General features: G+C 43.0%; 1 long non-coding RNA gene across 1 annotated transcript; it reads left to right on the plus strand.

Moving 5' to 3' along the window:
• Nucleotides 1-22,466: 22,466 nt before the first annotated feature.
• On the plus strand, nt 22,467-26,792 carry LOC120928119. The gene is made up of 2 exons (XR_005747171.1): nt 22,467-23,006; nt 25,857-26,792. It is a non-coding gene; the product is annotated as an uncharacterized LOC120928119 (long non-coding RNA).
• The last annotated feature ends 1,051 nt before the right edge of the window (nt 26,793-27,843 follow it).

Below are 27,843 nucleotides of genomic sequence, written 5' to 3' on the forward strand. Positions count from 1 at the left end.
TCAACGGCAGGGCATTGTGGATGTCCGGTCCGGTTAGTAACTTTGACATGGAGTTGTTCACGGATGCGGCCGGAGGCGCAGGTTTTGGGGCATACTTTCAGGGGCAATGGAGTGCGGGCCCTTGGCCTCAGGCCTGGTTGGAGGCGGGGTTCACAAAGAACTTGGTGCTGTTGGAATTGTTTCCGGTGGTGCTGGCAGTAGAGTTGTGGGGGGCGGCCTTCCGGGACCGGAAGGTGCGGTTCCATGGGGACAATCTGGGGGTGGTCCAGGTGATCAACAGAGTTACGGCGTCCTCTCCTCCAGTTATTCGGCTATTACGGCACCTGGTGCTGCGCTGTTTGCAGATGAACATATTTGTGTATGCGGTGCATCTACCGGGGGTGGAGAATGTAGTGGCTGACGCTCTGTCTCGCTTTCAGTGGGACCGGTTTCGGGAGCTGGCGCCGGAGGCAGAGGAGCAAGGGGTACCCTGTCCGGAGTGGCTTTGGAGGATTCCGTTGGAATTGTCTCCAGTTGGATCAAAAAGTCGGTAAGTGTGACCACTTGGAGGGCTTATGAGAAGGTTTGGGCAGAATGGCAGGCGTTGGTTAGGGAGGCCGAGGTGGACCCGGCCGGTCCCGAGGTCAAGGGATTGGTGATTTATTTCTTGGCCAGGAACATGGAGGCCGGGGTGTCTCAGTCCATGTTGGACAAAAAATTGGCCGGCTTGGCTTTTCTGTTTAAGTGGCAAGGGTGTCCGGACTTTACGAAGGACTTTTGTGTCCGGCAGGCCCTAAAAGGTTACAGGAAACAGGGGCGTCGGGCGGATTCTCGGCGCCCGGTGTCGTTTGAAATATTGAAGGGTATTATGGGAAAGTTGGGGACAGTTTGTTCGTCCCAGTTTGAGGTGTTATTGTTTAGGGTGGCGTTCGCGTTGGCGTTTTTTGGAGCTTTTCGAATAGGGGAATTGGTTAGCCCCTCGAAGACGGTACAGGGTGGCATGTTGGCCGGTGATGTGGCATGGACGCGAGAAGGGGTGAAAATGTTACTACGTCGGTCCAAGACGGACCAGAAAGGGAAGGGAAAAGTGGTGCGAGTTTTCCCTATTGAGGGGTCGGAATTATGCCCTGTTAGGGTGGTGCAGGAATTTTTGGACGTACGGCCGGAGTTGGGCGGGTCTTTTTTGCTGCATGAGGATGGTACGGCGTTGTCGCGGTATCAATTCGTGACGGTGTTTAGACGGTGCCTGGGGGCTTTGGGCCTTGTGGCTCAGGAGTTCTCGGCGCATTCTTTTCGGATTGGGGCTGCGACGGAAGCGGCCCGTTGTGGCTTGGATGAGGAATTGGTGAAGAAGATTGGCAGATGGGAGTCCAGGAGGTTTCGACTATATGTTAGGCCCCAGCTCCTGGTAGAACTAGGGGTGAGTGGGGGTGCAGGTTAACATACGTCCCAAGAAGGTTAAGGGGCCACTTCCAATGTTGGTGGGAGTGGAACGGGGGTTTTTTGGTTAAGGGAACATGTTGGGGTCGGGGATGGGGTTCGTCTCCCGATGGGACTTATTTGTGATGGTTTTCTTACTTGCTGTCTTTCAGGTGCGGGACAAGGGCTGGTCTGGATAATGGGCCACTCCTTCGTTCATAGGGGGGCGGCAAGAGCAGATAGGCGACCGGACGGTCGACAGCTGGGGATCCCAAGACAGGAAGCGATGGTGCGGTGGTTGGGGTTCCCGGGGATGTTGTGGAGCAGGGTGGTGCCGGAAGTGCACAAGTTTGCACGGTTGGATCGCCCGCCGGATGTTTTATTGATACATGCGGGGGGCAACGACCTTGGGATTCGTACTATGTTGGATGTCGCACGCGACATCAAATTCGATTTTCTGCGAATTCGCATGTCCTACCCGGATACGGTAGTGATATGGTCCGACATTGTGGGCAGGTCATCATGGCGGATGGCCAGATCGTGGGAAGGCGTGAACAGGGCCAGGAGAAAGATCAATCGGGACGTGGCTAAGTTTGTGATCAGGAATGGGGGCTTGGTGGTTAGACACCCTGAGCTGAAGGTGGATATGTGGAGGTATCAGCTGAAAGATGGAGTACATTTGACCGACGTGGGGATTGACATGTGGGTGTTGGGCCTGCAAGACGGGATCCAGCGAGCGTTGAGGGTGTGGAGGGGCGCCCAAAGGTAAGGAGTTACCTTTGGGTGCTGGTGGCGGGTGTTTTGGACTTTGCAGGAGAAGAAAGTACCCTAAAGTGGATGCCATTACCCAGAGGTGGTATGGGTTCTGAAGGGGCTGGTAGTCCAGTCTACCAAGGTGTAGCTGGGAAGGGGTTAATAGGGGCACTGCGGTCAGGTAAGGTCGTCTCTGAGTCAGGTTTTCGGCTTGAGGCCTAAGACCAGATTTAGGTATCGCAGTGCTCATAAAAGTTTTAGCATGGTTAAAATGGTTTAATGTGCCTGCAAAGTCCAGCACCAGTAGTGTTAATATTGTGTTTCAGGTTTACTTATGTTTATGTGTGGAAATGTTATTTAATGTGCTTTAATATTTAAAAAAGGTTATTTAAAAATAAATGGAGGCTGCTACGGCCAGTTTTTACTCCAAAGATTACAGTAGTGGTCTCAGTTATTTATTTAAGGTAAAAGTTGAGTAAAATGTGGGTCTTAGCAGATAAGGGTGTATGTATTTATACCATAGTCAAGAGAGGCCCGGAGCAAAAAACCCACAGCATAGGCGCAGGGCCGGCCATGACGGGGTTAAAGGAAAGCCCTGCCATGGTCAGTGGGAGGGGTTGCAGTGAAGGAGAGCGGTGGGAGGGGAGGTTATAAATCACCCTCCCACGCTTCCCGGGCTAAGCAGCACGAGGGGCGAAGTTTCCCACCCACCCTCCCTTTTTTGCTGGTTGGTTGGAGGGGGCGATTGGTTTATGGGGGTAAAAATGGGGATGTGATATGGTGTTTGTGGTCTGGGGTGCTTTCCTGTTTTTTCTTTTTTCTGTCTCTCCACACAGGTGCGAAGTTATGATGTCGTGGCGGCGGCGGGTGTTTTGGACTTTGCAGGAGAAGAAAGTACCCTAAAGTGGATGCCATTACCCAGAGGTGGTATGGGTTCTGAAGGGGCTGGTAGTCCAGTCTACCAAGGTGTAGCTGGGAAGGGGTTAATAGGGGCACTGCGGTCAGGTAAGGTCGTCTCTGAGTCAGGTTTTCGGCTTGAGGCCTAAGACCAGATTTAGGTATCGCAGTGCTCATAAAAGTTTTAGCATGGTTAAAATGGTTTAATGTGCCTGCAAAGTCCAGCACCAGTAGTGTTAATATTGTGTTTCAGGTTTACTTATGTTTATGTGTGGAAATGTTATTTAATGTGCTTTAATATTTAAAAAAGGTTATTTAAAAATAAATGGAGGCTGCTACGGCCAGTTTTTACTCCAAAGATTACAGTAGTGGTCTCAGTTATTTATTTAAGGTAAAAGTTGAGTAAAATGTGGGTCTTAGCAGATAAGGGTGTATGTATTTATACCATAGTCATGTGGCAGAGGTCCCTAGAGCCAGGCCTGTGGCAGAGGTCCCTAGAGCCAGGCCTGTGGCAGAGGTCCCTAGAGCCGGATCTGTGGCAGAGGCCTGTTCCTCCCAGCAACTTAAAGTGACGCTCCGGCTATCAGGCCTGTGACAGGGGTCTGTCCGGGGGCACTTCACCCACTCTGGCTGGAGTGGCGACGAACTGTATCTACTACTACTGAGAGCAGGACTGCTTTCTTCTCATCCAAAAGCCTGATACTGCAAAGTTCCTTTACCTCATCAGCCTTTCCTATCCACTTCTTGTTGATGTTGGTCATGTTGGGCCGAGAAATAAAGCATTCAGAAAACCTTTACCTGCTGACTGGACATTCGTTTACTACTCTACTCACCAACTGCACCCCTAAACAACAGTAAGAGGTAACTTAATATGCCAATCCCGAAAACAACCAGCGGCTCCTGAGAGGGTAGCGCTACACACAGACATGTAATTCAAAAGAAATCCGGCGCCAATCCCACCTTCAACCCGATGTGCAAAAACATCAAATAAGAGTGAAAATGATGTTCATGTACACGGGGGCCGTTTTCTGAATGCTGGAAACCGGCGGTGAAAAACATCCATTTTACATCTCTGAGGCCCCGTACACACGTCCGAGGAACTCGACGTGCCAAACACATCGAGTTCCTCGTCAAGTTCAGTGTGGAAGCCGCCGAGGAACTCGGCGGGCCGACTGGCCATTGACTAACGAGAAATAGAGAACATGTTCTCTTTTCGGCCCGACGAGTTCCTCGTCGGCTTCCTCGCTGAAAAGTGTACACACGACCGAGTTTCTCGGCAGAATCCAGCTCCAACCGAGTTTCTGGCTGAATTCTGCCGAGAAACTCGGTCGTGTGTACGGGGCCTTACATGCAAAGTTAATGGGCATTGGAGGTCAGAAGCGTTTTTTAACCATTTCCAGACCGCCCGCCGTAGTTATATGTCGGCTGTTTGAAGATGAATCTCATTGTTATTGCAGCAGCTACCATAACCCCGGTATCCTCTTCTTCAGCTGGCAGTCCGCTTTCAGACATAAGTGGTCTCTGCGGCAGATTCGCTGCAAGATCACTTTTATCGCCAGCGGGAGAGGGGCCCCCCTCCCGCCGCTCTTTTTGGTGCCCTCCGCCAATTACCCGAGCTGCCAGCAGTGGCGAAGGCGATCAAATCCTGTCCCCTCTGTGATATGGAGGTGAGTGAAGGGAAGATGGCCCCCACCCGTCTTCCTACCATTGCAGGGCAGAAGCGACGTCAAAATGCTCCTAATTAGCTTTTAACCACTTCAGCCCCGGAAGATTTTACCCCCTTCCTGACCAGAGCACTTTTTGCGATGCGGCACTGCGTCGCTTTAACTGACAATTGCGCGGTCGTGCGACGTGGCTCCCAAACAAACTTTGCGTCCTTTTTCCCCACAAATAGAGCTTTCTTTTGGTGATATTTGATCACCTCTGCGGTTTTTATTTTTTGCGCTATAAACAAAAGAAGAGTGCCAATTTTTTAAAAAACACAATGGCCGGATTCAGAAAGCACTTATGCCGACGTATCTACTGATACGCCGCGCAAGTGCACGAATGTGCCCTCGTATCTATGCGCCTGACTCTTAATACAAGATACACCTGAAATTTGGCTCCATCCGACCAACGCAAGTCTCCTACGCCGTTGTATCTTGGGCGCATATTTACGCTGGCCGCAAGGGGCGCTTCCATTGATTTACACGTCGAATATGTAAATGAGCGAGATACACCGATTCACGAACGTACTTACGCCCGTCGCAGTCATCTACGCCGTTTACGTAAGGTGTACATCTGGCGTAAAGTTATTCCACATAAAGCAGGGGTAAGTCATGTTAGGGTATGGACCAGGGAACAGCCGTTGTATTTTACGTCGTTTACGTAAGTTGTACGTGAATCGGGCTGAGCGTAGGTTACGTTCACGTCATAGGTATTGAGCCGTCGTATCTTAGGGAGTATATTCGACGTGATTCTGAGCATGCGCACGCATGCGCCGTTCTTTCAGCCCTTCATTTGCATGGGGTCACGCTTTATTTAAATGAATCACGCCCACCTTCCACCTACTTTGAATTAGGCGGGCTTACGTCGGCCAATTTACGTTATGCCGTTGCAACGTTGGGAGCGAGTGCTTTGTGAATTATGGCCCAGATTCACAAAAGAGATACGACGGCGTATCTCTGTTTTAGGGTCTTCCTAACTATGCGACTGATTCATAGAATCAGTTACGCATAGTTAACCCTTAGATCCGACAGTTGTAATTGTTTTACACTGTCGGATCTTAAGATGCAGTACTGCGGCCGACGCCGGGGGGAGTTTCAGTCGTAAACCAGCGTCGGGTATGCAAATTAGTAGTTACGGCGATCCACAACGTTTTTTTGCGTTCGCTACGTCGCTGCTAGTCTAGTTTCCCGTCGCAAAGTTAGTCATCGTTTGGGTGCCCTAACTTTACACAGCACACGTATGTGCTGTATAAAGTATGGCCGTCGTTCCCGCGTCGAAATTGTATTTTTTTTCCTTTTTTGCGTAAGACGTCCGGGAATAGGGAAGTACGCTACGCACGTCGCCGTTCGAAAAAATGACGTCACTTCGCGCAAAGCACGGCGGGAATTTCAAAAGGGAGCATGCGCAGTAGGTCCGGCGTGGGAGCGTGCCTAATTTAAATGGCACACGCCCCTTTGAATTACGCGGGTTTACGCCAGAGGCCGCCGGAGGCAGCTGGCGTAATTTTTCACGCAAGTGCTTGGTGAATCAGGCACTTGCGCTGAAAACTTGCGGCGGTGTAACGTATCTACGATACGTTACGCCGCCGCGATTCTACGGGAATTCTACGTGATTCTACGCCGGTATAAAGATGCGTCGATCTACGTGAATCCCGGCCACAATCTTTTACTTTTTTCTATAATTAATATCCCAATTTAAATAAATAAATAAATGTTTCCTCAGTTTAGGTCGACACGTATTGTTCTACATATTTTGGGGTAAAAAAAAAATCACAATAAGCGTATAGTGATTGGTTTGCGCAAAAGTTATACAGCTAGATTCAGGTACGGCGGCGCTTCTTTAGGTCGGCGTAGCACATCCCCTTTGCACTACGCCAACGTAAGATAGTGAGGCAAGTACTGTATTCACAAAGCACTTGCCTCCTAAGTTACGTCGGCGTAGCGTAAATGGCCCGGCGTAACCCCGCCTAATTCAAAATAGGCAGGTAGGGGGCGTGTTGTATGGTAATGAATTCACGATTCATTACCATACATGTAAATAAAGCGCCGATCGTACGGCGCATGCGCGCACATGCTCAGTATCACGTCGCAAATACTCAATGTTTTCGACGTGAACGCAACTTACGCCTAGCCCCATTCACGGATGACTTTCGCAAACGACGTAAAACGTGGAATATTCAACGCTAATCCGACGTCCATACTTAATATTGGCTGCGCCATCTTTTTGGTGGTTTATCTTTACGCCTGCAAACGCCTTACGTAAATGGCGTATCTTACATGCGACAGGCTTGCGTACGTTCGTTAATAGGCGTATCTTGATCATTTGCATTATCGACATACACGCCCCTAGCGGCCAGCGTAAATATGCAGCTAAGATACGACGGCGTAGGAGACTTACGCCGGTCATATCTTAGCAACAGATAAGCGTATCTCAGATTGAGAATACGCTTATAGATACGACGGTGCCGCATTCGGACTTACGACGGCGTATCTACTGATACACCCTCGTAAGTCTTTGTGAATCTAGCCCATAGCGTTAACAAAATAGGGGATAGATTTAAGGCATTTTTTTGTTGTTTTTTTATTTACAAGTAATGGCGGCGATCAGCGATTTTCTTCGGGATTGCGGCAGATAAATTGGACACTGTTGACACTATTTTGGGACCATTCACATTTATTCAGCGATCAGTGCTATAAATACACAGATCCCAGTTCTCGCTCTGTCACGAGCGATCAGGGGTGCCCGGTGGCTCAAGCGATCATGGGTGCCTAGGGGATCATCGCTCCCACCGGGAACTCACATCGGCTCCAGGGGTGAGTCGCTGATGAGCGCTCACACCCTAGTGCCCAAAAGGTGTATCGGCATAACATAATGTTTTGCCCAGCCGTGCCATTCTGCCGCAGTAAAACTGAGGCGGCTGGTCGGCAAGAGGTTAAAGCAACATATGTATGTATGTATGTATGTATATGTGTATATATATATATATATATATATATATATATATATATATATATATATATATTTTTTTTTTATTACATTTATTTTTATTCTTTAATTTATTGCATTTTAGTGTGTAGCGCCCCCTTACTTTCAGTATGGGCACTACGCTAAAGTTAGTGGGGAATGGGAGAGTTATTTTGCTCTCATTCACAATTTGTTAAATTTCGGGCTGCTGTCATTCCTGAACTGTCCTGTAGGTCAGTCTGCGCTCCAGGGGTGCGTTCCCACCCCTGGGCGACAGGCGGCGCTAGAGGGGTTCTGGCAGAGCCACTTTTCCCCAGCAGCCAATTAGAGGAGTTTTCCCTCGCGGGGCATGCTGGGGGAGAGTATATCTGTGGCAGGCACCATCTTTCTTGGTTCTTCGTGGGTTCCAGGTGCGGCACCCACCTTTAGGGTGTGCGCATCCAACAGACCACGGCGATATGGCCTACCAGGCCGGGCGCGCAGGCTACGCGGAGCTCCATGCTGATGCTGAGAGGGGCCCCAGTGACTTACTGGGTCCCCAGCTGAATTTAAAGATCCCAAGCTGTGTGCTGTGCGGTGGGGGATCGGCTCAAGGAGAACCCAGAGGCATGTTATCTGAGGGGCCTGAACGAACCATCGGGGATCTGGTGACCGGGACATTGACAGGTACACTTCCACTGTCACCCGGTGACCCAAACCTAATTTACTGGGAGGATTCGCTCAATCCATTTAGTTCATCCAAGTACTAGGCCTGTGGCAGAGGTCCCTAGAGCCAGGTCTGTGGCAGAGGTCCCTAGAGCCAGGTCTGTGGCAGAGGTCCCTAGAGCCGGGTCTGTGGCAGAGGCCTGTTCCTAAATAAATAAATAGTGCAGCGCAAGTGAATATGCCTAAAAATTCAAATAATCAAAAATAGATACATAATAAAAAATAAATACATAAAGTCCATAGAGTGCAAATTTGAATTTTTAGGCATATTCACTTGCGCTGCACTATTTATTTATTTATTCACTTTGAGATATTTTTTGGATTATATCTGCAGTCTGCAGTATATCTGCAGTGGCTTGCAATCTATTTTAGTTTAGTCTTATATTATATTTTTTTCCAGCGCTGAATCACTTTATTACTTTTTTCAGAGGCCTGTTCCTCCCAGCAATCTAAAGTGACACTTCGGCTGCCAGGCTTGTGGCAGGAGTCTGTCCGGAGGCACTTCACCCACTCTGGCTAGAGTGGAGACGAACTGTATCTACTACTACTGAGAGCAGGATTGCTCTTTCTCATATCCGGGCCTGATACTGCAAAGTTCTCTTACTTCATCAATCTTTCCTCTCTCCCTCATGTTGATGTTGGTCATGTTGGGCCGAGAATAAAGCATTCAGAAAATCCTACTGGCTGATTGGACATTCGTTTACTGCTCTACTCACTACAAATACCCTAGACAACGATAAAAAGGTGTTAATATGGTAATAATGCGCAACCCACAAACATATAAGTGAAGAAAAAAAGTTTACATATGTGAAAATAAGTAAGCATAAAGTCTGTAATTAAATTTTCCTGTGTAAGAAAATTTATATAAAATATAAAAAATAGTCCAAAAAACATAAACTGTTGAGATTAGGTGCATAGAATCAAATGCAGTCCAAAAAAAAAGAAAGAAAATTCCTAATTTCTTTTTTGTTTTCAAAACAGGCTTTATTAAGAGTATAAAAAGCATTACAAATAAGGTACAGGCAAACATATCGCCAAAATGTACAAACGTTCGTTACAGGTATCAGTAGTAACCAAAGCATCCCAAAAAGTGAACACAGAAAGAGGATACTATGTGTTGATTCAAGATCTAATTGAAATAAACTGTAACCTGCGAGGTGTACATAGATTGCCAGGGTTATAGACCAACAGGAAACCGAAGGGACGGTCTTCCCGGGTATTCAAAAAGTAGGTGGAAAGCTAGAAAGAAGAGGAAAGAGAAAGAAAGAGAAAGAGAAAAGAAAGAGAAAGAAAAAAAAAAGAAAAGAAACATCAGTCCTGGAGTCTGAAAAGAAACCATGGATTCCATTTGGCATCAAATTTGGGTAACGAGTCATATAAAGTATGATATATTTTTTCAGACAACATCATCTGTTTGGTATTAACGAGAAAGGAACAGTATCTTTCTTCCAGCAAAGGGCAATAGCCCAAGACATGGCCAGGCAAACTGCATGAATCAACCTGGTCATAGGCCCCCGTACCTCCCCGACCTTATCAAAGAGAAGACATTGTGTCACCTGAAGTTCTACATGTTCGCCTGCTAGAGTGTCAATCAGTTTCATTACTTCAGTCCATGTGGGTTTAAGTTTGGGACAGTCCCAAAACAGGTGGACAAAAGAGCCTGGTATCCCACAACCCCTAAAACATAGGTGGGAAACCTGCGGGAACATGCTGTGGAGGCGAGCAGGGGTGTAGTACCAGCGGGTCATTAGCTTAATCGCCGTTTCTCTAATAGAAAGGGAAAGCGTACATTTTCGCATATTGGACCAGCAGGACTGCCAATCTAAATCACCAGCGGCCAACTGCAACTCCAATTCCCACTGGGATCTGTATCTCAAGCCAGTGGGTCGGAGAGCCGCGACCATCAGAGAATATATCACAGATATTAGTCCCCTGCCCCTAGGAGTAGAGTTACATATGACCTCAAAGCCTGAAGGATGGTCTGAGGGGGGGTACCATAATGCGATTGGAAAAAGTGACGGATCTGAAGGTAATGAAGAAATTCCCCCTCCAGTATCCCGAACCTTAACTGTAGAGTGGCGAAGGGTATGAACTTGGAGTTATGTAGGAAATCCCGAAGTCTAACCAGACCCAGATCTACCCAGGGCTGAAAAGCCTCAGGGCAGGAGTAGACTGGGGGGAAACGTGGGTCACCCAAATATGAGGCATTTAAGGGCGGCTGTGAGATCATGTTCAGCTTAAGTTTATAACTATCCCAGAGGAGTAGGGAAGAAGCTACTATGAGGTTTCTGGACCTGAGAGCAGACCCTGCAGGGTTAGAGGACCACATGAGGCCAGGGAGGTAAAATGGGAGAATTGAGTCCATTTCGAATCTAACCCAAGGAACTCTGGGATTACCAATAGTCCATTGGGCCTGTTGGGAAAATCTACTGGATAAATAATAGAGCCAGATCTGGGGAACCCCAAGGCCACCTCCCCTGGAGGAACAGTAGAGAACCTCTTTCGCAAATCTAGGGGGCCTACCTTTCCAAATAAAATTATTAAAAAGGGATTGAATTTTAAGGACATAAGATTTGGGTAGTCTAAGGGGGAGGGATCTAAAAAGGTACATTAGTTTCGGGAGACAGGTCATTTTTATGGCAGTTACTCTGCCCAAAAAGGAGATATGGAGAGGGGCCCAGGTTCTGAGCAATTGTTTAATTTTGGAAACCATTGGGGGAAAATTTGCCTCAAAGAGTTTATGGTAGTTGTCAGTAAGGTTGATACCCAAATACGGGAGCGAGTGAACAGCCCAGGAGAATTTAAAGTTATGCCTAAGAAGGTCTAGTTCTGAGTGGGGGTAGCCGACTGGGAGAGCACTAGATTTCGAAACATTCACCTCGAGGCCAGAGACCCTAGCAAATTTAGACAAGGTAGTAAATAAGTTGGGCAGGGTGACCAAAGGGTTGGTGATAAACATTAGCACGTCATCCGCATACATGCAGAACTTATATTCTGCACTGCCCTTGTGGTATCCTGAGATATCCGGGTTACGTAACAATTCAATCGCCAGGGGTTCGAGGGCTAGGGCAAAAATAAGGGGGGAGAGGGGACACCCCTGCCTCGTTCCCCTGCCCAAACTGAAAAAATCCGAGCTACACCCCGGGATTTTAATACGGGTCTGTGGGTTGTTATATAGAGCCAGATAGCCTCGTAGGAATTCCCCAGTAAAGCCCATACGGACCAGAAGGGCCGAAACATAATCCCAGGAGACGCTATCAAACGCCTTTTGTATGTCTAAACTCAACAGGACCACCTTTCTGGAGTATAGATTTGCATCCTGGATTATATTAGATGCCAGGCGGATGTTATCCGTGATCAGACGGTGGGGAATAAAACCAGCCTGAAAAGGGGATATCAAGGAAGAGATCACACCCGCCAGGCGGTCCGCTAGAATCCTGCTGAAAATTTTAAGATCGTTATTAATGACCGATATGGGCCTGTAGTTTTGGGGAAGGGAGTGATTTTTATTAGGTTTGGGGATAAGGGACATATTGGCTAACAACATCTCCTCAGGGAGGGGGTGACCTTGCAAGAAGGAGTTGAACAATTGGGCCATTTTGCTCGCAAGAGTGGGTGCAAATTAAAAAGTAAAGAGAGGAAAAACCGTCCGGGCCTGGGGCAGAGCCTAATTTTAGGGCTTTAATTACCGCCAAAACTTCCTCTTGTGAGATCGGGGAGTTTAGTTTCTCTCTCTGGGAAGGGGATAGAGAGAGTACCGGGATTGCATCCAACCAGGCCAGATCCCCAACCGAAGGATTCGTCGGGGACCTCGACAGGAGGGAGGAGTAAAAATTAGTGAAAACCTTTAGGACCTCCTGGGGGTGCGAGGTCATCAGGCCCGAGCCCGTGCTGAGCTTGTATACATGGGGGGGAGCGGTGAGGCGGTTTAGCCTTCTGGCCAACATAGCCGAAGGGGAACTGCCATGTAAAATGAATTTCGCCTTTGCCCACCTCAGAGCCTTCTCGGCCTTGGAGGTGAGCAAAGTGTCCAGCTCCAGGCGTTTTTTATCTATCTCAACCCTGACAGAATCTAGTGAAAGTTTATTTGTGTTCTTGTATAGGGAGTCTAGCTCCGAAGTGAGATCCAGAATACGCTGCCTGTTGGCTCTGTTACGGGCCGAGGCCAGTTCAATCAACTTGCCCCTTTATGAGCGGTCCAAATCACCGCGATCGGGGTTTCGGGTAGGGAATTAAGCTCAAAATACTGATCTATTGATGATTGAACCGTACCCAGAACCGCTGCATCCGAAAGGAGGGATTCGTTCAGTCGCCAAGCAAACGGCATAGGGGCGAGACCAATAAAGTCTGTGTCAAAACAGGTGATCTGGTGGTCAGACCAGGCACAAGGGAGTATTGAGGCATCCCTGGAGTTAGCCATAATAATGGGAGTGACAAAAATATAGTCCAACCTGGCTGAACTCTTATGGGGGTGTGAAAAAAAAGTGAACTCCTTGGCACCAATTGTTGTGGGCCCTCCAGGAGTCGATTAATTGGTGGTCTTTGAGTGCCCGTACCAGCGATTTAGGGAAATCCCTAGTGGATGCAGAGATTGAGGTCCTATCCAGAGAGGGGTTAGCAACCAGGTTCTAATCCCCCCCTACTATCATGTGTGGGGACTGGAACCTAGCAAGACAATCAAAGAAGGTGGTATAAAAGGAGGCAGGAGGGTCATTGGGAGCATAAACACTAGCTATAGTCAATTCTTTGTTGTTCAACAGGCCCTGTATAATGACAAACCTGCTTTCCTTATCCTTGTAAACCTTCTTGACATCAAAGGGTAACGAGGAGTGGAGAAATATGGCTGCCCCCGCCTCTTAGACGAATGCAATGTATAGAAAGATTGGGAGAAATGCCTATGAAAAAATTTAGGGTGGGAGGATTCAGAGAAGTGCGTCTCCTGAAGCAATAGTATTTTAGCCTTAATCTGAGAATAGTGAGCAAAAGCTTTCTTCCGCTTAATAGGGGTGTTAAACCCCTTGACATTATGGGAGATGCACTTAATCCCCATCCTGATGACAGAAGTGAGCTAGCAGCTGAATGAAAGGCCCCAGCGGGAACTGAAATGTATCCCCGCTGCAACCTGGTAGGGGACCATGTGACTGAGCCAAGGGACGCACCACAACCCCCATCCTCATGTACACAAAGCAGACAATACAGGCCTGAAAATACCATATGTATACTAAAACATAGAGCCAAATGAGAAAAATAGAGCACATATACCGTCCAGAACCGGAAAAAAAAATAACATCCTGAAGAAAAAAGAAAAAAAGATTTGTAGAAAGTAAAAAGAAAAAAAAATCTTTTGGATCAGGTGGAGAGTTCAGACCTGAAAAAAGAAGTAACCAAAAGAGACCTCCAGGTCTCAGGGCCAGCCATAAGTCGAGAGCAACAAGGTCCGGAGCACGCCGGGAAGATAAGGCGATAGACCGGAGCAAAATGAGCAAAGGCATCCGAGTTTCATGGGTGCTCAGGTCCAAAACGGGATAGGTCCGACTGTGGCTGGGCGGGGAGGTCATGCAGCGGCTCAAACAGGGGAGCCCGCGGTGCCAGGGCTATAACAGGGTGATGAATACGGTGCACACCAGAAACATAAAAAATTCAGGAAAAAAAAAAAAAAAAAAACGGACACAGCTCTCAGTCATTCACCATACCTCCGGGATCGTACCTGATCCGCCTGCGGTCTCTGCGTGGAGGGGGGGTGTGCCACAGGGGAGATAGACGGGGGGTAGCAGGGAGACGACGAACTGCTTCGGCGGCCAAAAGGCCCAGCTTGACCAGAATTTCTTGGCCTTCGAGAAGGGTAGTAGCCACGTAGGTGGAGCCGTTGTGGGGAATTACTAACTTGAAGGGGAATCCCCATTTGTACCGGATACGTGCAGCCTGGAGCACCGTGGTGACCTCTCTGAGGCCTCTGCGCCTCTCCAAGGTGGCCTGGGAGATGTCAGGGAAGATCTGTATTACCTGGTCATCTAGGGTAATCCGGTTCTGGTTCCGCGCGGCCCTGAGAATATCCTCCTTAACCAGGAAGTCTTTCATGCAGAGAACAACGTCTCTGGGCGGTTTGTCAGCCGGGGGTTTTGGTCGAAGCACCCTGTGGATCCGGTCGCAGGTAAAAGCAGCCGAATTGCAGTCCGGTAGCAGGGATTTGAAAAGGCGGACCACCGCGGGGATCAGATCCGTAGTCGACTCCGGGATACCACGTAGACGTAGGTTATTGCGTCGATTGCGATTGTCCAGATCCTCCATTTGGGCTTGGATAAGGGAGAATGCCGAGGCGAGACTTTCATGCTCGCGGCTGAGATCGTTGTAGGCCAGGGCGAGCTCATCGTGTTTAGTCTCGAGCCTGTCCGTCCTCGTGCCCAAGGCCGCAATCTCCTGGGATAGGGTGTTAGAGGTCTTGTGGAGCTCCGTCTGGAACTTGGTAGCCAGCCGAGAATACATTGCCTCCAGGCTGGAGTCCAGATCAGCCTTCGATAGGGCCGGAGCACAAGGTTCCGAGGGCTCCGGAGCAAAGAGTTGGGAGGGGAGAGGAGACCGGGAGAGCGAGTCATCCCCACGTGCAGCGGCGTCATCTTGAGACATGCCGCAGGTCTCCTGGGTGCGGAGTAGGTAGTGAGTTAGGGTCTTCTGAGCCGTGCCCTTGTTCTTCTTCTTCTTGGCGGTCGACATGCACCACAGTCTAGGGGCTCGAGGGGTGATCAGTTTGGCGTTGTAAAAGAAGATTATAGCCCTCCGTGAGCCAGTATAAGCCCTGTAGCTGCGGAGCTATTCCATCAGGCGACCATCCTGTTCAGCGCCGCGCATGCGCCCCAAAATTCCTAATTTCTGACACCAACGATCAGCTTGCTTCAATATAGGAAAAAATTCTACATCCATGCAGTATAGATAATACGGTGGAAAGTGCAGATAAATGAGCCTCTTACCAGAGAGACGATTTCATAGGCATGTCATCCCCGACCTGGGAGCTGTAATTCATGCAAGCCGACAGGATCTGGCGTTCTGTGCTTCAGGTGCAGCAGCGCTTGTAATCCACTCCTCAGCAGTGAGATGATTAGCATATACAGCTCTCCCCGGGTGTTTAGGAAACAAGTAGCAACAAAATGAAAAAAGAAAAGGAAGACTTCATAGTGTAATACTTTGTAGCAAAACACTTCTTTAATAAAAAAGTTTCTGAGTAAGAACAGCACAGTTTTGATACTTGTGAAGCAACAGTTTACACAGAAACAAAAAGCGGTATCTTTAAAATCAAAATAGCTTCGGTAACAACCAGCAAGCTAAAACATGGCAATGTCTTTGGAAAAATATAGGCTCCAACCTACGCTGCGTTTCGCCCTTCTAACAGGCTTCAACTGGGGAAGGAGACAATCTCAAGAGCATCACCTGCCAATTGATTTATATGAGAGACACCGGAAACACAGGTGAATCATCCGTGTCCCCGCATCTGGAGAGGAACTACAAAAGTTTGATACAAAACTATATATATATATATGTATAATCTAGACCAGGAGACCACAGTCTCTTCTAAATTATTAGATTTAAAATATCACAATAGAAATAATAAAAGTAAACAGAAAAAGTAAAAAGAAAAATTCCTCTCCAGCATCCCAGCGCTGCCCTCATAAGGAACCGACATGCAGCGCTGAGCATGCAGACAGGGATTATAATATACATAGCAGCATATAAATGAACATTTAGAATTGCACTAACAATTACATTATGTTCTAAAAAAGCCAGTTATAAAATACATAAAAAAACGAGAGCAAAATAAATAAAATAATTAAGAATAACTAGTCATCTGGCGGGATATATATCTCTGGAACATATTCCCTCTCACATAATCCGGTAACCATATACATATTATGACTATTTTTCTTAAACAGGAGGGAATTGAAAATAGATTTCTCTCTGTCAAACATAGAGAGTGAAGTACTGGTGCATCAGTGCAACAGCTATGTGTCAGCAAAAGATTCAATTTAATATAAAAATAAATATAAAAAAATATATACACAAAATAAATCTCTGAAAACACTGTTGTAAATCGAACACCGGTACATCAAAGGATAGCTTATCCCATATCTTGGCCAGAAACATCAGACCCTCTATAGGGAAGCAAACTCAAGTGGATGTTCCAAAAAGTCAAAAAAATGTAATAATATTTTTATGCATATAGGAAAACGGCTATATACATATAGGGATATGTAACTATGAACCCAAACCAATATTCTCACATACTAGGCATGTTGATTTAAAGGGGTAGTGCGGGAGTTGAGGGGTCAAAAATATTAATTCATGGATGCATATACATATCCTGCATCCCATATGGTATGAGGTGTCAGAATAATGGTAAACGTGCACACAAGCTGGGGTAAATATGAATTAGCTATTGTCAATGTAGCAATTGATATCCCACTCTACGTTTAACCCATGCGGCGTGTAGCACATCATATCAAAGATCCATCTGGTCTCACGACGTGAGATCTGTCGCTTCATGTCATCCCCCCTCCAGTGGCGGGTGTACTTTTCAATCCCGATGACATGAAGCAATGCTGGATTCTGATCATGATACCTTTTAAAGTGTAAAGACACACTGTGTTCCTCAAATCCTTTCCTTATATTAGCAACATGTTCCCCTACTCTGATCTTAAGAGCCCGAATTGTTCTTCCTATATATTGTAAGCCACAAGGGCAAAAAAGGAGGTAGATGACCCCAATAGTGTCACAGGTGATAAGATCAGAGATTTGGTAGTGTCGGGAAGTAACAGAAGAGCTAAAGGTGCTTGTTCTGATAGTCGTAGCAGAAGCACACACCTTACAGCATTTGCAAGGAAAAAAACCTTTCAGGGAGCCAAACATAGTGATTTTGGCCGGAGGATCAATCACACTAGGGGCTAGGAGATCTTTTAGATTTTGGTTCTTCCGGAAAAGTACTTTGGGGGCAGGAGGTAACTGGGGTCCCAGAATCTTATCATTTTTAAGGACGTGCCAGTATTTAGACAGAACCTTCTTCACCCACCAAAATTTGGAGGAGAAAGTGGTCAGAAAAGACCATTGGAATTCTGTGTTCTTATCATCCTTTTCCTTACTTTTAGGGACCAGCAACTTAGATCTATCCATTGTTAGCACATTTTCTATATTAGTATCCAGAACTGTGGATTCATATCCCTTTTCCAAAAAACAGTTCTTCAAAATGACAGCCTGTGATTCAAAATCCTCTGTTTTAGAGCAATTGCGCCTGATGCGTTGAAACTGGCCTTTCGGGATCGCATTCAGCCAGTTAGGGTGATGGCCGCTATCTACTGGGATAAACCCATTCCTGTCTGTGTCTTTAAAAAAGGTTCTGGTCATCAGAGCATTCCCCTCCCTGAAGATCACCAAATCAAGAAAGTTGACACTAATGGCACTATGTTCATACGTGAATCGGATGCCCCATTCGTTCTCATTGAGGGACTTCATAAAAACTTCCAAGGATTCCTCACTGCCTTTCCACAGGAAGAAGGCGTCATCTATATATTTTCGCCATATTAGCAGGCGGGGGTCATTGAGGGAGAAGAGCCTATCATGTTCCCACAGGGCCATGAACAGCCCTGCCAGGCTGGGGGCAAATTTGGCCCCCATAGCAACCCCAGTGCTTTGCAGGTAGAATTGCCCCCATAGAAGAAGTAGTTATGCTCCATTGCAAAATTCAAAAGTTTTATCACAAATTCACAAGTTGAAGTTTTTAGTGAAGGCTCTTTTCATAAAAAAAATTCCGCAGCTTGATATCCCAGCTGATGGTGGATAACCGTGTACAACGAGCACACATCTGCTGTCACCAACAGCACATCGTCCTCGACTGATAGTACTGAGATCTCTCTCATCATCTGCATTGAATCTTTTAAAAAAGCCGGTGTTTTATTCACTGCTGGTTGCAGGAAGACATCTATGAACTTGCCAATTCTTGACGTGAGGGAATTGATGCCACTTACTATTGGTCGTCCGGGAGGGTGAACTGGGTCCTTATGTATTTTCGGGAGAAAATAAATTATAGGGGTTCGCGGGATTAAAGGTACTAGAAATTCTGATTCCTTGTCATTGATGACTTGCTTTCTATGTCCATCTCGGACAATACTTTTGAGTAGTTTCTGATATTTTTCCACTGGGTCCTTTTTCAAGATGGTATAGGACGGTATGATGAACCCCAAGGTTATGGATATACTGAGGGAGGACCTCAGGGGGGTGTCTCCCGCTCCCCAGGAGTACACTGGAGACAAGATGTCACAGGAGGGAATTACCATAACCCTCAACATGGATATGATGACCAGAGATATGAACAGGAACAGTACTATCTGGAAAGGAAAAATGATAACACTCAAACACAAAGTTTGGATGGTCCCCCAGGTGCTATACCTTTAAGGAATAAGACAGAGAGTTTTTTAGGAAAGGGACGGGGGAAAAAGGGAAGACAAAGAGAGGATGCAGAGGAGGCCAATGGAGGAACCCCCAAAAAATCGAGAAAGAAATAGAATGTGAAGGAGTTTTCAACCTAAGTGGGATTGAACTGACTCACCCTGAAAAGTTGACCTTGAATCAAGGTTTGAAATATGCACCCAGAAAACCACTTAATAAGTTCCAGATGTTTTTAGACATCAACAAATTCACGAGAAAACTGAATATTAAACGGCACTTCTTATCCAATCCTATTGTTCCTAATTCTTTACCAAATGCATCCACCAAATTGGGTGCCACCGGGCTCCGCAATGCCTCTTTGTTTAACCCAGGCAAACCTGCGGCAGGAATTATTGTATTTAAGGATTTGGTTTTGAAGGAACTATCTCAAGTTTCTTTTAAAAAAGAATAACCAAAGAAGAAGGAGGAAGGCATTGCTGCATTATGTGAAAGGAAAGATCTGGTAATTAGGCCAGCTGACAAAGGGGGTGGGGTCGTGATTCTGAAGAAGGATGATTATAGAAAAGAAATGGAGAACCTATTGTCAGATAGAAATACCTATACCATCTTGAAAAAGGACCCAGTGGAAAAATATCAGAAACTACTCAAAAGTATTGTCCGAGATGGACATAGAAAGCAAGTCATCAATGACAAGGAATCAGAATTTCTAGTACCTTTAATCCCGCAAACCCCTATAATTTATTTTCTCCCGAAAATACATAAGGACCCAGTTCACCCTCCCGGACGACCAATAGTAAGTGGCATCAATTCCCTCACGTCAAGAATTGGCAAGTTCATAGATGTCTTCCTGCAACCAGCAGTGAATAAAACACCGGCTTTTTTAAAAGATTCAATGCAGATGATGAGAGAGATCTCAGTACTATCAGTCGAGGACGATGTGCTGTTGGTGACAGCAGATGTGTGCTCGTTGTACACGGTTATCCCCCATCAGCTGGGATATCAAGCTGCGGAATTCTTTTTACGAAAAGAGCCTTCACTAAAAACTTCAACTTGTGAATTTGTGATGAAACTTTTGAATTTTGCAATGGAGCATAACTACTTCTTCTATGGGGGCAATTCTACCTGCAAAGCACTGGGGTTGCTATGGGGGCCAAATTTGCCCCCAGCCTGGCAGGGCTGTTCATGGCCCTGTGGGAACATGATAGGCTCTTCTCCCTCAATGACCCCCGCCTGCTAATATGGCGAAGATATATAGATGACGCCTTCTTCCTGTGGAAAGGCAGTGAGGAATCCTTGAAAGTTTTTATGAAGTCCCTCAATGAGAACGAATGGGGCATCCGATTCACGTATGAACATAGTGCCATTAGTGTCAACTTTCTTGATTTGGTGATCTTCAGGGAGGGGAATGCTCTGATGACCAGAACCTTTTTTAAAGACACAGACAGGAATGGGTTTATCCCAGTAGATAGCGGCCATCACCCTAACTGGCTGAATGCGATCCCGAAAGGCCAGTTTCAACGCATCAGGCGCAATTGCTCTAAAACAGAGGATTTTGAATCACAGGCTGTCATTTTGAAGAACCGGTTTTTGGAAAAGGGATATGAATCCACAGTTCTGGATACTAATATAGAAAATGTGCTAACAATGGATAGATCTAAGTTGCTGGTCCCTAAAAGTAAGGAAAAGGATGATAAGAACACAGAATTCCAATGGTCTTTTCTGACCACTTTCTCCTCCAAATTTTGGTGGGTGAAGAAGGTTCTGTCTAAATACTGGCACGTCCTTAAAAATGATAAGATTCTGGGACCCCAGTTACCTCCTGCCCCCAAAGTACTTTTCCGGAAGAACCAAAATCTAAAAGATCTCCTAGCCCCTAGTGTGATTGATCCTCCGGCCAAAATCACTGTGTTTGGCTCCCTGAAAGGTTTTTTTCCTTGCAAACGCTGTAAGGTGTGTGCTTCTGCTACGACTATCAGAACAAGCACCTTTAGCTCTTCTGTTACTTCCCGACACTACCAAATCTCTGATCTTATCACCTGTGACACTATTGGGGTCATCTACCTCCTTTTTTGCCCTTGTGGCTTACAATATATAGGAAGAACAATTCGGGCTCTTAAGATCAGAGTAGGGGAACATGTTGCTAATATAAGGAAAGGATTTGAGGAACACAGTGTGTCTTTACACTTTAAAAGGTATCATGATCAGAATCCAGCATTGCTTCATGTCATCGGGATTGAAAAGTACACCCGCCACTGGAGGGGGGATGACATGAAGCGACAGATCTCACGTCGTGAGACCAGATGGATCTTTGATATGATGTGCTACACGCCGCATGGGTTAAACGTAGAGTGGGATATCAATTGCTACATTGACAATAGCTAATTCATATTTACCCCAGCTTGTGTGCACGTTTACCATTATTCTGACACCTCATACCATATGGGATGCAGGATATGTATATGCATCCATGAATTAATATTTTTGACCCCTCAACTCCCGCACTACCCCTTTAAATCAACATGCCTAGTATGTGAGAATATTGGTTTGGGTTCATAGTTACATATCCCTATATGTATATAGCCGTTTTCCTATATGCATAAAAATATTATTACATTTTTTTGACTTTTTGGAACATCCACTTGAGTTTGCTTCCCTATAGAGGGTCTGATGTTTCTGGCCAAGATATGGGATAAGCTATCCTTTGATGTACCGGTGTTCGATTTACAACAGTGTTTTCAGAGATTTATTTTGTGTATATATTTTTTTATATTTATTTTTATATTAAATTGAATCTTTTGCTGACACATAGCTGTTGCACTGATGCACCAGTACTTCACTCTCTATGTTTGACAGAGAGAAATCTATTTTCAATTCCCTCCTGTTTAAGAAAAATAGTCATAATATGTATATGGTTACCGGATTATGTGAGAGGGAATATGTGTTATAAAGATTTTCTTTAATCTAATATCTAATATTCATCTATTAACAATATTAACACATGAATGAATGGAGTTGGGTCTTTGAGAATAATGGACTTGGATATATTTAAAGTATTCCATATAGTGTCTGGATTTGGAAAAGTGAATTATATCATTTGTTATATATTTAAGTATATAGTTCATAAGCTTCTATGGTATAATTGGCATATGGTTGTCATTAGCCTAGCTGGCTTCATATAGACATCCTACCTTCCCCCATCATGGCAAATGAAGATATAAGGTTACATGTTGTAAGATGTAAACGTATTTTAGTTAGGAATATAATTCTTTCTGTAGACTACAGTATTTCTATGTATATGTATATATATATGTATGTATATATATATGTATATTTGATTTAGATGTTAAAGGACATTTGTCTTATATAGGTTAAAATGTAGCTACTTATTCACAGCTTACAGCCCTATCCTCAGGAATTTGAGAGTAATTGACCCTCTCTTTCTCTTCTAAGGAAGATTTGAATTTGGCGCGTTTTTTGTAGAACAAGTCAAAAATGAACCGTTACATGACGTATTTTTAGAAGGGTGGGGGTAGGTTATATTTGGGCTCTCTCTTCTCTTGAATGCGGCACACACTCAAGCTCACACTTGGAAATGAGCTGACATGGTAGCACACACTCAAGCTCTCACACTTAGAAGAAGGCTGACATAGCCACACACACACACAAAGATATATATTTGCAACTTTCATTTCAAGATTAAGAAACTTATTGATGCTATTTTTATATTCTACAATTGATGATATTCATGTGATATTTTACTATTTTATCATTAAATACATTTTGGAGTTTTTACACAAGAACGGAACGGATTTTCTTGGAACTTTTCTCATCAATATGAATATCGATTATTAATACAATAATACCGACTTACTGACTTTATTTCAATGGCGAGCCTTAGCCAGAATCGATTTGCTTGAATATCGAACGTTTTTGAATTATTTCTCCTATCGCTTGTCGAGAGGGAAAACAAGCATTGATCATGCAGACAAGCTTCAAGGAGAAATAAAAACGAAAGAACTTTCAGCATCATCGAATGGATCTGGAAACATAGAATTATTTGGTGAAGAAGTTTACATACGTAAGAAAATCCTGTTTCTTGATGACGTAATTTCCCGTAAAGAGAGGGAAAGCGTGAAAGAAGTCGTCCTAAATTGGTAAGTAATGGATTTTATTAATGAATTATCTAGTGAGAGTAATTTAGAATTCAAAAATCTGTCAAAATTTGTTAAAGATGATGAATTATGGAGGTACATGTTCAATGAATGCTTACAATCTAATATTGAGATCCAAAAGTCAAAATTTACTTTTAAGAAATTCAGCAAACAGATTAGGAATTTGATGAAGCTTGTTAAAGTTTTTGATGCAATGATTTTAGCTCCTGAAAGGAATGATAATTGTGCAACAGGGAAGGACAATAGTCTATGTACTAAATGTTCAATTTTGACTGAACGAATAGATGATTTGCAAAGTGCAATTCAAATAAAAGATATTCAGTTGTTGGAATTACAGAATAATGTAATGTTTAAAGCAGAGTTAAGCTACAGTAATGATAGTGATGATTCTAAGAAAAAGTCTGTTGTGCCGGTAAAGCGGTCAATTGGAAAATATGACCAGGAACTTGAAGTTTTGTTTAAAACTAAAGTAATGAATAAAGATACAATATGTACAGAAAGTCTAGATAGACAGAGTTTAAACACACAAAGGAAAGATGGAGAAATCAGAGTTGCCACTTGTATGGCCACACCCAGATATGATGAGATTCACGTCACAGACAGAATTGAGCAGACAGGAAATGCTAATTGCTTTCAGAGTAAAGAAAGTGGATATGTACACAAAGAAAAAACATTGGAATTAGGAAAGGAGGAACATTTTGAGCAATTTGTTCATCCTTGTTCAAAGTCGATTGACTTGCCTTATGCCTCAGAAGTCAAGCAGATCAGTACATTGACTGTTAATGACAGTTCAATCAATAAGACAAACAATACTGACAATGAGATAAATGGATTACTTCCATTGACTAAATCAAGGAAAAAAGAAGTTTTAACTTCTCCAACATTAAATTATGTTGCTCCAATTTTAATAGATCAGTCTATTTACAGTAATGTTGGGAACATTTCTACAGCAGTCGCTGACATGTCTTCAGATTTTAAATGGCCTCATACAAAAGCCAATCTTGTATTGAAGAAATTGGTTCAAACACATAAAAGTCTTTGGAGTCAGACCAAAAATGACACAGGTGTGTTTAAAGATATTGAAATTGATATTGAAGGAAAAGATCCCAAACCTCAAAGTCAAAATAAGTTGCCACAAGAAGCAATAGGTCCAGTTTCTGACATTGTACAAGAATTTTTACAGCAAGGAATATTAAAGAAAACACGATCTGTGGTAAATAATTGCATTTGGCCTATCAAGAATGCTGATGATGAGTATATGTTATCAGTTGATGTAAGAGCATTGAATAAGTGCATTACAAATGACACACCTATTATTCCTGATTTAAATTTAATGTCACACATGGATGCCAAGGCTAAAATATTTTCTGTATTGGAAATAGCCAACAGTACGTTTTCAGTACCATTAACTAAAAGCTGTCAATATAAACTTGCATTCAGCTTTAATAAAGAAACCTATGCATTCACTAGATTAATTCCAGGATTGGACATTAGTGATGGCATAGTACATGAGAGTTTGCAGGAAGTATTATCTAAATTCTCTAGACCAGAATGTATTTTCCAGCATGTGGACAAGTTTTTGTTGACCACACAAACTACAGAAGAGCACATTAATCTTTTGTCAGAGTTATTTTCGCTATTAGAAACAGCAGGGCTGAAACTGAATACTCAACTAGTTCAATTGATGAGAAGTCATGTAATATTCATGCACATGCAAATTAGTCATGGACATAGAAGATTATCACAGGAAAAAATCAGAAAAGTTTCTGCTTTTCCAGTTCCAACATCTTACAAGGCATTACATAAATTTTTGAACGAAATAAAGTGTTGCAAAGAGTTTTTACAGAAGTATGATGATAAAGTTAAACCATTATTTGATTTGTTGAGAGAAAAAGATGATGTGTTTGATAAATGGGGTCAACCCCAGACAGATGCCTTTAAAATGTTGAAATGGGATGTGCGGAATGCTCATTCATTGAGTACAATTGAAATTGGTCCATCTATGAGATTGTACACTGATTTATCAGAGAATTCGATTTCAGTTACTTTGTCACAATTAAAAAACAGTAATCAGAAAATAATCGGATATTTCTCCAGAGGTTTGACAAATATGGAAAAGACATTTGATGCACATAATAAGCAATTGTTAAGTCTTTATTTTGCAGTTAAAGTAACAGAAAAGATTGTGAGATCTAGTAAGATCATATTACCGACATCTGATCAATCACTAAAACTTCTCCTACAGAGAATTAATTCAGGAGAATTATATGACAGATATTGCCCATTTGTTAAAACGTTAAAATCTAAATCTATACAGGTAGATTTAATAACAGAACATGTTCAGCAAAGTGTACAAAAGGATGTTTTTAGAACTGCTGAGAGAGGTTTTAAGCTAGTATTTGTTGATGATATCAAGATTCATTCAGCAGGTTATTCTATGTGCTACTCAAAAAATATCATTCAGCCAAAATTCTACAGAAAATGCTGAATTGGAAGATAAAAATTACAGTACAGCACGCATTACTCTGAAATTTGTAGGGCAGAAGTGAATGGATATATTTCATTTCAGTCCTCTGGGTTGATTGAAAACATTTCTGTGTTTGTTAAAACAATGTTTTGAGTCATGACAAAAAAAGAGAAATTGCGTCTTGTAATATTTAAAATACACAGAAAATAGTATAAGAAGTATAGGCCTAGTTTAAGAAAAATAAAGTCAAGTAAGGCAATTACAAATGTTATAATCAAAATATGTTTTTCATGTCATGATGAAATATTAGGATATATAAAATGTATTTTTTCATTCAAAAAAATTGATGCTGCATTCTTTTACAGGATCTGACTTATGAGTCACCAAAAGAAGAGAAATGTCATATTTCTAAGATCTTCCAGATGCAAACAAGCCCTTTGAAACTTAAGAAAATAGTTCTGGGAGAAGATGACATATGAGATTCATTTGTCATAATTATTGTTGTCTTTTTATGTTTAATAAAGTTTTTCAACTTTACAGTACAGGAGTACAAGAGGAAGAAAAAGAAAGAAGAATCAATACCTCTAATGAGAGGGAAATTTCTAAAAACAATTGACTTTTTATTTTTGACGACTGATGATATAATTTTATCCATCAGATATATTGTAGTTTTTATATATGAACTTTTTATGTGACGAGATATGTTTTTCATATCAAGAAGAGATATTTTTTACACACCAATTTTTAAAAACAAATGTAGTGTACTTTCAGAGTTGAAAGGGTTCAACTTTTTTACAATGAAGTCTAGTTAGTAGGAACATCTGGTGTTAATTAAGCTAGAGTACATGTTTCTTAAAAGGTACATAAACAAGTTAGGATTAACTTTACCTTGTAATATGCATTTAGTTTTGAAGTCATCTCACATATATGAACAAATTGAAGTTAGGAACATATTTTATATTTACATTTTGACAAGGTTATTAGAAATGTTGTATGGATTATAGTTAAATATGCTGAGCACAATTTGGAGGGAAAATATGAAATATATATTTCTGAAGTGACATTCATACTTCAAAGTATTGTACAACTATGCTACAGTCATGGATTTAGGAATATTAAGGGGTTGATTTTATGGCAAAAGGAAGAAGAAATGAATAAGGTATAAAAAAATATTTTATGGTACATGAAGCAAAAGTTTTTTTGAAATCACTTTTCCTTATGTGGAATTGGAATTGAGAATATATTCAAGTCAATTATCTTAGGATTTATATGAATGAATACATATGTGAAGCAAATGATTATGAATGAGATTAGATGGAAAATGAAAGATTGTTAATCAATCATTTTGAGAGGGAATTGTTATAAAGATTTTCTTTAATCTAATATCTAATATTCATCTATTAACAATATTAACACATGAATGAATGGAGTTGGGTCTTTGAGAATAATGGACTTGGATATATTTAAAGTATTCCATATAGTGTCTGGATTTGGAAAAGTGAATTATATCATTTGTTATATATTTAAGTATATAGTTCATAAGCTTCTATGGTATAATTGGCATATGGTTGTCATTAGCCTAGCTGGCTTCATATAGACATCCTACCTTCCCCCATCATGGCAAATGAAGATATAAGGTTACATGTTGTAAGATGTAAACGTATTTTAGTTAGGAATATAATTCTTTCTGTAGACTACAGTATTTCTATGTATATGTATATATATATGTATGTATATATATATGTATATTTGATTTAGATGTTAAAGGACATTTGTCTTATATAGGTTAAAATGTAGCTACTTATTCACAGCTTACAGCCCTATCCTCAGGAATTTGAGAGTAATTGACCCTCTCTTTCTCTTCTAAGGAAGATTTGAATTTGGCGCGTTTTTTGTAGAACAAGTCAAAAATGAACCGTTACATGACGTATTTTTAGAAGGGTGGGGGTAGGTTATATTTGGGCTCTCTCTTCTCTTGAATGCGGCACACACTCAAGCTCACACTTGGAAATGAGCTGACATGGTAGCACACACTCAAGCTCTCACACTTAGAAGAAGGCTGACATAGCCACACACACACACAAAGATATATATTTGCAACTTTCATTTCAAGATTAAGAAACTTATTGATGCTATTTTTATATTCTACAATTGATGATATTCATGTGATATTTTACTATTTTATCATTAAATACATTTTGGAGTTTTTACACAAGAACGGAACGGATTTTCTTGGAACTTTTCTCATCAATATGAATATCGATTATTAATACAATAATACCGATATACTAACTTTATTTCAATATGTTCCAGAGATATATATCCCGCCAGATGACTAGTTATTCTTAATTA

Source organism: Rana temporaria, chromosome 2 (genome assembly GCF_905171775.1).
Source record: "Rana temporaria chromosome 2, aRanTem1.1, whole genome shotgun sequence".
In the NCBI taxonomy this organism is placed as follows: domain Eukaryota; kingdom Metazoa; phylum Chordata; class Amphibia; order Anura; family Ranidae; genus Rana; species Rana temporaria.